Raw genomic sequence first — 14,698 nt, 5'->3', positions numbered from 1 at the left:
CCTCACCTCACACACTGATGGGGTTGATGCCTGCAATTGGCACGTGCCTGTCGCTGTCTCCCTGTATGTCGTCAATATAAAGTTTAGAGACACGTTTATTATACACCCTGACTTTCCACAGTCTGGCTAATATCTTTAATGAATGTCCATCCATCCATTTTCCAACCCGCTGAATCCGAACACAGGGTCACGGGGGTCTGCTGGAGCCAATCCCAGCCAACACAGGGCACAAGGCAGGAACCAATCCTGGGCAGGGCGCCAACCCACCGCAGTCTTTAATGAATGTGTGTGACATATTTAGTCTTGCTGATCGGACCCAAAACCGCAGTGAAAAGGCACGAGGTGAGGCAGACAGTACCATACCGCCCTGCAGGGGGCGCATGTGAGCCCAACAGGCGCTCGTTGCTGCTGTTTTTCTATGCAGAGGCGCCAATAAGTTAGCGATATCAGAAAGTCAAGTGCACTGCAGCGCTCCGTTTATTTTTATTTTTTGTTCTGACTGACTGTCAAAATGAAAGATTAAGATTTTTAAAAGTAAAGGAAAATAAGGAGGACTTTTACAAGAAAGTGACAGAGATTTTCTTGGAGAAGGATAGGCACGTGGGCTTCATTTACAAATAAAGGTAAGACTATAAACAGTTTTCAATTTTATAAAAAAAAAAATGGGATCAGACTAAGAAAAAAAATCCAATATTGAAAAACTAAATTTTGACCTTAAATAAAATATTTTTTTGTTTATCTTGCTATCCTTCTGTTGAACAGTTTGTATTAAAATTGATTAAAGCATTGGAATTTAAAGCTTTTAAAAACAAATAAATATTTCAATTAAGGTCAAAACTTAAGTCCGTTTTTTTGTACACCACTCTGTACTTTCATTTGTATTGTACGAGTATGAATTGTGGAATTGCAACGGCAAATTTAGAATACATGGAAGGTGAGGAGCAAATGCGCTCTCTCCACTATCTCTCGCCGCTGTAAATGTTTTTCTTATGTGCCTTACCGATGTGTGTGTAAAGAATGCTGATGAAATTTGAAACATAACCAGTAGTTAATGTGCATGCTGGCTGCCAACTAAATAGTGAATAAACTACTCGTTTGGGTTCATAGATTTGTAAATCTGACTCTGAAGGAGTCCGTGCCACAATAGACATGAACCTAACCGCACGTCACTGGTGCGGAATACTGTACTAGTTTGCGAAATTTGGTTGACCTAATTTACATACACACACACATAGACAGAATTCCAAAAATGGTATTTTCGGACCTGGGGAAGTCTAAAACTTTGAGATTCATCAAAATCTCGAAATGGAATTTTTGGATGATTCCAACACTTTCCTATACGAGAAAGTAACAAGCAAAAGGAAGATCCCTCAAATGTGTGGTGATTTGTGGCCCCCCTAGTGGCTAATACTTTGAACTGCAGGCCAGGGCTCAGCACCCCGAGCAAGTCTCTTCCGCTGCCAAAACAACGGCTAAAACACAGACACAATTACACCGGACTTTTTCAGACCCTTGGGATAAGGCTCGCTTTAGAAATGCGCTCCGTATAATAAAGTATACGTTTGTTTAAATGCGTCCATATCTTCACATCCCCACAGGCTATTGTAAAAGTAGTCCTCTGGAAAGAAATGTGTTTCATGTACCAATAAGATCAGAGAAACACTGAAACGTTTGTAGTATACACTTGAGACTTGTGTATTGCGCAGGAAAAAATTAACTGTCAAGTAAGTAAAGTGTGTGTCTGGTGCATCTGAGGCCACCAGATGGCAGCGCAGGGAAGCAAATGCTAACATTCTGTATACGAGCGGGACTGACAGGCAGACATTGCAGTTCGGCTCGGCTTCAATTCTGACTTTCTAGGAAAAAAGAGCGGACGACACCACAAGCTGCCCGCCGTGACATCAACTGAAGAATTTGTCTGCGCTATAAATTTCCCATACAGAGGTAGTGAGCCCAGTCTTTTAGATGCAAGAGAATCTTAGGGTAGAATCCTTGCTTCTCTGGATCAACAGTAATCAAATGGTTTTTTTGGGGGGGGGGGGGGGGGTCTTAGTATTGTAATGTGGAAGCCTCCACAATTGACTCTGCTTGGTCCAAAGAAGTGCTTTTGGTCAAATAGGCTGGAAGAAATTATTTTGAAAAGGAAACAATTCCAATAGTAAGAGCAGATCCATCTAATCCTAACTTTCAGACCCATCAAAACTTTGTAAACAGTTAAATGATCTTATTAGAAACAATTCAAATTCCATAAAATGGCTTATTAGTAAGTTCCCCAAAACTTAGGGGGAAGTTTAACTAGTACAGATCCATGCAAAACTTAGGACCCCCTGGAAAAATTACATATTTTATAGGCATCTGAAAATAAATAAATAAATATAAACACTTGTATTTAGACTGCGGTGGGTTGGCACCCTGCCCGGGATTGGTTCCTGCCTTGTGCCCTGTGTTGGCTGGGATTGGCTCCAGCAGACCCCCGTGACCCTGTGTTAGGATTCAGTGGGTTGGAAAATGGATGGATGGATGGATGTATTTAAAAAAAAAAAACTGAGAGGGAGCAGCAGTACCACCACGCCACCGTGCCCTCACACGTTTAATACCTGCTTTAATGCATTTCATCATGAAAATGATATCAAGTATTTATCTTAGCATTTTAAATGTTCAGAGAACAGGAACTTCATGAAGTGAAAGTATTCTGTGTGGCGATCGCTGCCTGCGCCTCCTCTCAGTGCAGGAGAGTGTAGCGATTAACAACTGGGTCGGGGAACACTTAATACAAAGCATTTACTGTGCTACATTAGTTATGACAGGGTTTGAGAAAATCTAGTAAATTAAACATTGATTTTAAAATGAAGTTTACGACATGGCAAAGTTAAACTAGAGAGAGACCAAACAAAGGTTTAAAGTGGAAATGTCGACATAAACGGCAAGAATAAAGTCATCATGTCGGCTTTAGTGTCAAGATTAAATTGGAAATGTCGAGAACAAAGTCGGCATGTTGACTTTATTCTCAACGTACACTTTTTGTTTCTTCTCTGTGGCCCTAATACGCTTCCGTACACATTTATGACGTTCCACTTTAATGACAAAATAAACTACAAGAATAAAGTCAACATGTCGACTTTAATCTCGACGTAAATGTCGAGATTAAAGTGGAAATGTCGAGAATAAAGTCAACATGTCTTCTCACAGCACAGAGACGGCCCTGGTCAGAGTCACCAATGACCTCCTGATGGCAGCTGACCAGGGCTCTCCATCACTCCTTATCCTCCTGGACATTACAGCTGCATTTGATACGGTAGATCATAATATTCTCCTTCATTATCTTCCATCCATCCATCCATCCATCCTCTTCCGCTTATCTGAGGTCGGGTTCGCTGGGGCAGCAGCTTGAGCAGAGATGCCCAGACTTCCCTCTCCCCGGCCACTTCTTCTAGCTCTTCCAGGAGAATCCCAAGGTGTTCCCAGGCCAGTCGAGAGACATAGTCCCTCCAACATGCCCTGGGTCTTCCCCGGGGCCTCCTCCCGGTTAGACGTGCCCGGAACACCTCACCAGGGAGGCGTCCAGGAGGCATCCTGATCAGATGCCCGAGCCACCTCATCTGACTCCTCTCGATGCGGAGAAGCAGCGGCTCTACTCTGAGCCCCTCCCGGATGACTGAGCTTCTCACCCTATCTTTAAGGGAAAGCCCAGACACCCTGCGGAGGAAACTCATTTCAGCCGCTTGTATTCGCGATCTCGTTCTTTCGGTCACTACCCATAGCTCATGACCATAGGTGAGGGTAGGAGCGTAGATCGACTGGTAAATTGAGACCTTTGCCTTGTGGCTCAGCTCCTTTTTCACCACGACAGACCGATGCAGAGCCCGCATCACTGTGGACGCCGCACCGATCCGCCTGTCGATCTCATGCTCCATTCTTCCCTCACTCGTGAACAAGACCCCGAGATACTTGAACTCCTCCACTTGGGGCAGGATCTCGCTCCCAACCCTGAGAGGGCACTACACCCTTTTCCGGCTGAGGACCATGGTCTCGGATTTGGAGGTGCTGATTCCCATCCCAGCCGCTTCACACTCAGCTGCGAACCGGTCCAGAGAGAGCTGAAGATCATGGCCTGATGAAGCAAAGAGGACAACATCATCTGCAAAAAGCAGTGACCCAATCCTGAGCCCACCAAACCGGACCCTCTTAACGCCCTGGCTGCGCCTAGAAATTCTGTCCATAAAAGTTATGAACAGAATCAGTGACAAAGGGCAGCCCTGGCGGAGTCCAACTCTCACTGGAAACGGGTTCGACTTACTGCCGGCAATGCGGACCAAGCTCTGGCATCGATCGTACAGGGACCGAACAGCCCTTATCAGGGGGGCCGGTACCCCATACTCTTGGAGTACCCCCCACAGGATTCCCCGAGGGACACGGTCGAACGCCTTTTCCAAGTCCACAAAACACATGTAGACTGGTTGGGCAAACTCCCATGCACCCTCCAGGACCCTGCTAAGGGTGTAGAGCTGGTCCACTGTTCCGCGACCAGAACGAAAACCACACTGTTCCTCCTGAATCCGAGGTTCGACTATCCGACGGACCCTCCTCTCCAGGACCCCAGAATAGACTTTTCCAGGGAGGCTGAGGAGTGTGATCCCTCTGTAGTTGGAACACACCCTCCGATCCCCCTTCTTAAAGAGGGGGAGCACCACCCCGGTCTGCCAATCCAGAGGCACTGTCCCTGATGTCCATGCGATGTTGTAGAGACGTGTCAACCAAGACAGCCCTACAACATCCAGAGCCTTGAGGAACTCCGGGCGTATCTCATCCACCCCCGGGGCCCTGCCACCAAGCAGTTTTTTGACCACCTCGGTGACCTCAGTCCTAGAGATGGGGGAGCCCACCTCTGAGTTTCCAGGCTCTGCTTCCTCATTGGAAGGTATGTTAGTGGGATTGAGGAGGTCTTCGAAGTACTCCCCCCACCGACCCACAACGTCCCGAGTCGAGGTCAGCAGCGCACCATCCCCACCATATACAGTGTTGACACTGCACTGCTCCCCCTCCTGAGACGCCGGACGGTGGACCAGAATCTCCTCGAAGCCGTCCGAAAGTCGTTCTCCATGGCCTCCCCAAACTCCTCCCATGCCCGAGTTTTTGCCTCAGCAACCACCGAAGCCGCATTCCGCTTGGCCTGCTGGTACCTATCAACTGCCTCCAGGGTCCCACAGGACAAAAGGGACCGGTAGGACTCCTTCTTCAGCTTGACGGCATCCTTCACCGCCAGTGTCCACCAGCGGGTTCGGGGATTGCCGCCACGACAGGCACCAACTACCTTACGGCCACATCTCCGGTCAGCCGCCTCAACAATAGAGGCACGGAACATGGCCCATTTGGACTCAATGTCCCCCACCTCCCTCGGGATGTGGTCGAAGTTCTGCTGGAGGTGGGAGTTGAAGCTACTTCTGACAGGGGGCTCTGCCAGACGTTCCCAGCAGACCCTCACAACACGTTTGGGCCTACCACGCCTGACCAGCATCCCCCCCCACCATCGAAGCCAACTCACCACCAGGTGGTGATCAGTTGACAGCTCCGCCCCTCTCTTCATCCGAGTGTCCAAGACATGTGGCCGCAAGTCCGACGACACGACCACAAAGTCGATCATCGAACTGAGGCCTACGGTGTCCTGGTGCCAAGTGCACATATGAACACCCCTATGCTTGAACATGGTGTTCGTTATGGACAATCCGTGACGAGCACAGAAGTCCAATAACAAAACACCGCTCGGGTTCAGATCGGGGGGGCCATTCCTCCCAATCACGCCCTTCCAGGTCTCACTGTCATTGCCCACGTGAGCATTGAAGTCTCCCAGCAGTACGAGGGAGTCCCCAGAAGGTGTGCCCTCCAGCACCCCCTCCAGGGACTCCAAAAAGGGTGGGTACTCCGAACTGCTGTTCAGTGCATACGCACAAACAACAGTTAGGACCCGTCCCCCCCACCCGAAGGCGGAGGGAGGCTACCCTCTCGTCCACCGGGGTAAACCCCAATGTACAGGCTCCAAGTCGGGGGGCAATAAGTATACCCACACCCGCTCGGCGCCTCTCAACGGGGGCAACTCCAGAGTGGTAGAGAGTCCAGCCCCTCTCAAGAGTCCAAGCTGTGTGTCGAGGTGAGCCCGACTATATCTAGCCGGAACCTCTCAACCTCGCGCATTAGCTCAGGCTCCTTCCCCTTCAGAGAGGTGACATTCTATGTCCCAAGAGCCAGCTTCTGTACCCGAGGATCGGACCGCCAAGGTCCCCGCCTTCAGCCACCACCCAACTCACACTGCACCCGACCTCCTTGGCCCCTCCCATAGGTGGTGAGCCCATGGGAAGGGGGACCCACGTTGCCTCTTTGGGCTGTGCCCGGCCGAGCCCCATGGTTGCAAGCCCGGCCACCAGGCGCTCGCCATCGAGCCCCACCTCCAGGCCTGGCTCCAGAGGGGGGCCCCGGTGACCCGCGTTCGGGCAAGGGAAAACGCCGTCCAAATTTTGTATTCATCATGGAGGTTTTGATGAACCGCACTTTGTCTCATCCCTCACCTAGGACCAGTTTGCCTTGGGTGGCCCTACCAGGGGCATAAAGCCCCGGACAACAGAGCTCCTAGGATCATTGGGACACGCAAACCCCTCCACCACGATAAGGTGGCGGTTCGATTATTCACTATACAATTGGACTTTCTAGCATTGCTTTGGAGTGGTTCACGTCCTATCTTAGAGTATATGGCCTTGGGGGATGCTAAATCTCATACCCACACTGTCACCTGTGGAGTCCCACAAGGATCAGTCCTTGGGCCGACCCTCTTTAATATCTGTATGATACCCATGGGTCACATCATCCACAAGCATGGAGTTTCATTCCATTGCTATGCCGATGATACGCAGCTCTATGTGAGACTGGATTCGACTTCTCTTACACCTCCATCAACTTTTTCCTCTTGCTTGGATGAGATTGAGGCCTGGATGTCCAAGAACTTCCTCAAGCTGAACAGCACCAAAACAGAAGCTCTTTTAATTCCCCCCCTAACCCCCCCCCCCCCCCTTCAACTTCGTTCCTCTGTAAATTGTATTTCCTTTTCTGACCGTACCATTACCCTCTACCCTTCTGTTACAAATCTGGGTGTCAAGTTAGACTCCCATTATCCATCACCTTTGTAAAATTGCATTCCTTCATCTCCGAAACATAGCCAAACTCCGTCCCTACCTCTCTCTCTGTGATGCTGAAAAGCCGGTTCATGCCTTTGTCTCATCCAGACTGGACTATTGTAATGCACTCCTCATCGGGATACCCAACAAGAGCCTTCAAAAGCTCCAACAAATTCAAAATAGTGCTGCAAGAATCCTGATGAGGGTGTGGAAATATGAACACATTTCACCAATCCTTCGGTCACTTCATTGGCTCCTTATCCATCTCCGTATTGAATACAAACTCGGTTTGTTTACTCACCAGTGTATCCATGGAAATGCTCCACAATATCTCAAGGAACTCCTTATATTACAATCCACTACAAGAAACCTCCGTTTTACAAACACCTACCACCTAACTTCATACAATGGGTGACCGAGCCTTTGCAGTCGCTGCTCCACGGCTCTGGAATGTTCTACCAGAGAGCTTGAGAACAGAGCAGATTGTGGGCTGTTTTTAAAAAAACAACTGAAGACTTTTCTATTTAGGAAAGCTTATTAACAAGAATGCTATAATTATTGTTGTTTTATCTCTGTTTTTATCTCGCCTTGCTTTTGATTAATCTTTTTATGTTGCACTTTGAGATTTACCGCTAATGTAAGTGGGTGTGGTTGTGTGTGTCCTGCGGTGGGTTGGCACCCTGCCCGGGATTGTTTCCTGCCTTGTGCCCTGTGTTGGCTGGGATTGGCTCCAGCAGACCCCCGTGACCCTGTGTTCGGATTCAGCGGGTTAGACAATGGATGGATGGATGGATGTAAAGTGCCCCTATAAATAAAATGCATTATTATTATTATGTCAAGAATTGACATAAGTGTCGAGATTAAAGTGGAAATGTCGAGAATAAAGTCAACTATTCTCGACATACACTTTTTTTTTCTTCTCCGTGGCCCTAGTACGCTTCCCTAGATTAGTGCTCAGTCACTGCGTAAAAAAAAAATTATCGATGACAGAACGGTAAAGTTACGACAATACTTCCTCACCGTGATCATCAAGGCTACTAATTCTTCGCAAGAGTAAACAAGTAAAGTCGGCACGCATATTTAGCCACTCCACTCACTGGAAGAGGCAAGTGGGGCAATCTGATGCGTCTCTCACTTGTATGCTCCGATGTTGTCATTGTTGTGTGTGCGATAATTAGAAATTTTGTTACGTAATTGCATCGGTTTTGTTCGATACCGAACACATATGCATAATTGGAAGAAATTTGGGTTCTTGTGTACTAAACGGACGCGGCAGTGGAACCTCCCCCACGGAGCCCAACACTAGAATGGGTAGGGGGAAAACTAAATTTGTATATTTTCTTTTTATCCCAATAAATATGTTATGAATTCGTCAAAACACTTGTTTTCCTTTGTTATGCCGTCCGTTTAGTACACAAGTACCGAAATTCGCTTTGCCAAAAGTGGGTTTAAAATCAGTTGCAAGATTTGACCCAGACAAACAAACAGATACATCAAGTTAATGCTGCTGCTGGAGTATGTGAATTTCCCCTTGGGATTAATAAAGTGAGGGCGGAACGGTGGCGCAGTGGGCAGCGCTGTTGCCTTGCAGTTGGGAGATCTGGGGACCTGGGTTCGTTTCCCGGGTCCTCCCTGCGTGGAGTTTGCATGTTCTCCCCGTGTCTGCGTGGGTTTCCTCCGGGCGCTCCGGTTTCCTCCCACAGTCCAAAGACATGCAGGTTAGGTGGATTGGCGATTCTAAATTGGCCCTAGTGTGTGCTTGGTGTGTGGGTGTGTTTGTGTGTGTCCTGCGGTGGGTTGGCACCCTGCCCGGGATTGGTTCCTGCCTTGTGCCCTGTGTTGGCTGGGATTGGCTCCAGCAGACCCCCGTGACCCTGTGTTCGGATTCAGTGGGTTGGAAAATGGATGGATGGATTAATAAAGTGTCTATCTATCCATCCATCCATTATCCAACCCACTACATCCTAACTACAGGGTCACGGGGGTCTGCTGGAGCCAATCCCAGCCAACACAGGGCACAAGGCAGGAAACAAACCCCAGGCATGGCGCCAGCCCACCGCAGGGCACGCACACACACTTGGGACAATTTGGAATCTCCAATCCACCTAACCTGCATGTTTTTAGATTGTGGGAGGAAACCGGAGCGCCCGGAGGAAACCCACGCAAACACGGGGAGAACATGCAAACTCCACGCAGGGAGGACCTGGGAAGTGAACCCGTGTCTCCTAACTGCGAGGCAGCAGCGCTACCCACTGCGCCACCGTGCCGCCCATCTATCTATCTATCTATCTAATAATAAAAATACTCTCTAAATGCAATCAGCCCTTAATTATTTCTCCTCCATGAACTCAAACTATTTAAAGTAGACAAGGACCTCATGTCCTTTTATCGCAGTCTGATTCAGTCTGTTATCACTTTCAGTTTCATTGCCTGGTTTAGTGGTCTAACAAACCAAAATTTAAAAAATCTCCAGCAGGTTACCAAGTATGCATCTAGAGTTATTGGGGCTGACGTACTGCAGATGATATGGTGAGTGTGTGTGAGTGAGGACAACGCTAAAGAAACTAGAAATCATCTCAACTGACGACAGACATCCATTACACGTAGAACAGAACTTCAGTAAATCAGGAAGGAGAGTTACTTTGAAAACCCACACAAATCACTCCAGAAAATCCTGTCTTCCTACACTGTAAAAAAATAAATCTTGTCATGTGTGAAAAATAATAATAAAAAATAGCTAACTAAACGCAAAATAATCATTACTTTAATTAATAAAAATGGGTTTGACCCTTTTTATTGATTATTCTTAATTTTTTTATTGAATTAGAATTAATGTTAACTTATTAATGTTCTTAAAATGTAAACATTTTTTATAACTTATTCTAAGTAATAAAACTATACTGTGAATTGAACACATTTAAGTTAAGTTAAATTTAATGACAAGGCACTTCCTCTCACATCGATTTCTTGGTCTTTATTAACACCACATTCAGCTGTAACGCTTTCCCATAATAAGAGCTATTTTACTACGAATGTGTAAGTATAAAGCATATTAATTCCGTAATGAATAACTAGTATTTTATTTTGTATAGTTACAGACGTAAGCATTTGTTGGTTTCACGAAACCTTTCCCTTCACGTGGGAAACATGGCGAGCAAGGTAGCGTCTTTCTAACAACCTACCTCATTGGTTTGCTTTAAAAAGCAAGTACATTTCTCGGACAGTTACATATGTTCATTATTTTTTATTGTTTAAAATTTTATTTTACACAGAAAAAGAAAATGACACTTTGAGATAAGTTTGAGAACGCTATGGCGTTTGTCCTAAACTACGACCTGTAAACAACATAAAAAGACGTTTGCCTAACCGTCACGGTATTATTTGACCTCTTATTTAATTAGTGTTCTACATAGGTAATGTATTTTCTGGTTTATTTTTAATCCTGTGATTTATTTAGCGATGTTTGATTTCCTACGTCCTATTTTATTTCAGGATTTTCGCTATCGCATACTGAAAAGTAGTGGAAAAGGCGGCCATTCATTTAAGCGGATATGTTGGCGTAAATGCAGGAAGTGTTTGAAGAGCGGCATCTGCCTCAGGATTTCACTCTTTCGCTCTCTACGTTTCCTTCCCATTTACCACTCATTCATTGAACATTATTTGATTGAGATATACTTTTTGAAGAAAGTTTATAAAAAGAAAAGAAAATTTTCATTGACATTTGAATGTCAGTAATTCAGTAAAAATTATCCTCAGACATTTGATTTAATTTTCCTTTGAAAATATAACTCCGTTGTTGTGACTATCTGTGTATGTTCAAATAAATAAAGATATATGGAATTTTAGCATTTATTTGTTATACAGTCATTACTGTCCAACGTTGCATTATTTATTTATTTTTTTTTTTTTGAGTACTATAATTCAAATGAAAATCGGAGTAAAATAAAACTATTTTTGCCACTACTTATATTTAATCAAACTCATTTATTTTAGGTAAATTTGAGTAATAAATTAAGTTCACTCAATAGTGCAGTATATTAAATCTACTCAAAAATATTGCTTGTAATTTGTTGCCTTATTTTTTTTTTTTTTTTTTTTTTTTTTTTTTTTAAGTACTTTTAACGTATTATTTTTTACAGTGTAGTGCCATACAACTTTTCAATAAGGAATATCAGAGAAAGGCTAATGTATAAATACGCATTATCAAACTGCCTTACCTTACTTACCCTGTCTTGTCTTTATTTGTTTTGTTTCATTTCTTTCTGTCTTGCTATTAGATGTAACTGAGAAGGCAAATTCCATGTTTTCTTGTGTAACCAGGACTAAATAAAGCAACCTTGAACCTTGAGGGTGCTGGCATCTTCACAGTACAATAAATTCCCTCTTTCACAAAGTAAATTCCACCTGTCGACAAATGAAATGTTTAACAAATAGTTACTTAAGCCATCTGCTCATAGCAAGAAGTCGATTGAAGATTCAGTACATTCTAGTCTTGTAGAATAATCGTCACGAAAGACAGGCTCAGGGTACTTGCACAAATTTTCAGACACTAAACAGTAATTGAAAAGTACATATTGTGCTTCATTCCCAATTTCCATATATAATCACACATATCAATTTAAATGAACAGTAATAGTTTTATTAAAATAATGTTAAAAGATGATCTGGATAACACAAGATTGTCTTGGTGCTAGGAATTCACCCCCTTTCCCGGACAAGCACAAAAGACCCTGGTGTTTTGTTTGATTCATCGCATAACTCTGAGCTACACATTAGGTCTCCGTCCAAAATTTCATTCCATCATCTCCAGTACTAGAGTGTTGTACCGTGTGAGCCATTATGGATGTGGTGAGCAGTTAAGCACAATGACACCTTTTACTGGCTAACTAGAAAGATTACAATATGCAAGCTTTCGGGGCAACTCAGGCCGCTTCTTCAGGCGAGATGTAATCCAGAGACTGGAATTCTGTGTTTATATAGACACCAGGACACATACAGCATTGGAAAACGTTTATGTGAGACATCTTAGATTTAAAAAAATTAATAGACCTCTCTAGGCTAAGATTCATTTAGCAAGACAGGAGAACAATGTATGGGCAAGATCTTTTGATAACTATCATTCTATCATCTCCGGAACATTGGTCGCGTCCGTCCATTTCTGTCCTTTAATAATGCTCAGACTCTGGTTCATTGTTTCATAATGTCTCATATTGATTACTGTAATTTCCTCTTCATTGGTCTCCCTGCAAAAATCTATTCAGAGGCTACAGTACATTCAGAACTCCACAGCCTCACAAAGCGTTCTGCTCAGAACACGTCTCCCCTGTTCTCTACCAACTTCACTGCCTACTGGTTCCATCAAGGATTACATTCAAGATTCTGCTTCTCCCCATTCAAAGCCCTACATAACCTTTGACCCTCTGTGCCTCACTCAGCTCCCAGCTCCTTACATTCCTTGTCACTCTCTCAGGTCCCTACTGTCAGGGACGTTCTTAGGCATACGCAAACTGCACATCTGCGTAGGCCCCCGACTTACAATTTTTATTTTTTTTTGTCGGGCTGTGGGCCTGGGGCCCCTGTCATGCCCCTGGCACTGCAGCCGTCTGTGCCAGTCCCAGGAAATTCAGTTCAGTGCATCTCTTAGTCTTATTAACAATGCTAATTTATTATCCAAATTGCAATCTTCACCTAAATCCCTAATAATATTGCCACGCCGTCGTAACTCTGCCAAATGCACTATAGCAAACATTAATTTTAGAGATTCGTTTCGGATTCATTCAGAGAGATCCCCATAAAATCATGAAATATCCCTATATTACCGGCTTATACCAGATCCAGAACAAAATCAATATTTTACCACTCTGCATACACACAAGCGTACATGTAGGCCTACTGGTCATCTAAGGCCTTTTCAGGATGTTTTATTAGAACACCTTCCTGAGCTAAGGGGGGGCTGTGCCCCCCGGACCCCCCCTGCACATTCCTGAACCACGTAGTCTCCCAAACTGCTAAGAGTGGCCCTGCTGCTGTCCCACACGCCAGACTCTCCAGCCTGGGAGGGCCGCTCCTTCAGTGTTATGGTTCCTCTTCCTCAGTTTCTCTCCAAGATTGCTCCTCCCTCTCCACCTTTAAAGCTCAACTCAAAACTTTCCTCTTTAACAAACTTTTGTCTTCTGTGTGATCTTTTTTTATTTTTTCCTCCCTATCTACAGTTGTGGCCAAAAGTTTTGAGAATGACCCAAGTGTTGGTTTTCACAAAGTCTGCTGCTTCAGTGTTTTTAGATGTTTCTGTCAGATGTTTCTATGGTGTACTGAAGTAGAATTACAAGCAGTTCAGAAGTTTCAAAGGCTTTTATTGACAATTAAGTTTATGCAGAGAGTCAAGATTTGCAGTGTTGGCCCTTCTTTCTCTTTTAAGACCTCTGCAATTCACCCTGGCAGGCTGTCAATCAACTTCTGGGCCAAATCCTGACTGATGGCAGCGCATTCTTGCAGAATCAATGTTTGGAGTTTGTCAGGTTTTGCACACCACAACACGATTGGAAAAATAGGGTAATTGGCCGCTGAGAAACCTGATGAACACAGGTAGATTTCTCCACGAATAACCCAATTATGTGGCCATGTAAACCATTAACTGGATTACTGTGAAGGATTTCATAGTGTGTGCTTGCCCTTTGCACACGTATTTGCTCTGCACACACTTTCAGAAGCCACCATTGGAGGTGTCCACAAAATAAATTCCCCGAGGTAAATGTTTGGATGATTGCATTATTCTTTTTCCTGGCTGAAATAATATGTGTCAGTATTTCAGAAATAGTTACACTGATGTTCATGTGCTGAACGTGCAGTGCAGCAGGGCAATGTGTTAAACGTAACACACATTACATAGTCCAAATACTTTGAAAAGTAATGATTTTAACACATCTTATTAAAGTAAAAATACCTGAGTTGTTATTATTAAAGCAGCACTGGGTGTAAGGCAAGAAGCACATGTATTGGTGGGCCGGTCCTTTGCAGGGCTCAGTCACACAGCCAAGCGTAAGAAAATTATCACAGGCGTCATGCTTATTTTTTTGACTCTCAGTGGCCGATGCTGACGTTTAACTCATCTTTGTACAGTTTAATGAAATCCGAGCGTTTTGCCAAAGGAGAACTCCAGAAGATTACTTATGCATGTAAACACAGACTTTTAAGTAACCAGGTTTCTACTTTAACTGGGTTATTCACCTCATGGCTGATTGTGTGTGGAAAAGCCATTTTATATCTGCCTCAGAAGTAAAAAGCAAACAGATGTCGTAAAGCCTTTTCTGTTTCAATAATAGAGCAGTTTAGCCAGATCACCACCTGATTGCTCTCCTTTATATTTATTTAGCTGATCAGTTTATCACTTTGTAGGATCATCATCATCTTCAGATGCACAGAATACAGTGAAATTTGCAGATAATCAACATCCACAACATTACCACTAATTAAATTATTAAGGCTTTAGTTTTTTGTATTTCTTTTCAATTCAATTCTTAAAGCATGAATATGAG

This window comes from Erpetoichthys calabaricus, chromosome 7, assembly GCF_900747795.2.
Source record: "Erpetoichthys calabaricus chromosome 7, fErpCal1.3, whole genome shotgun sequence".
NCBI lineage: Eukaryota > Metazoa > Chordata > Cladistia > Polypteriformes > Polypteridae > Erpetoichthys > Erpetoichthys calabaricus.
This window is presented reverse-complemented; position numbering follows the sequence as displayed.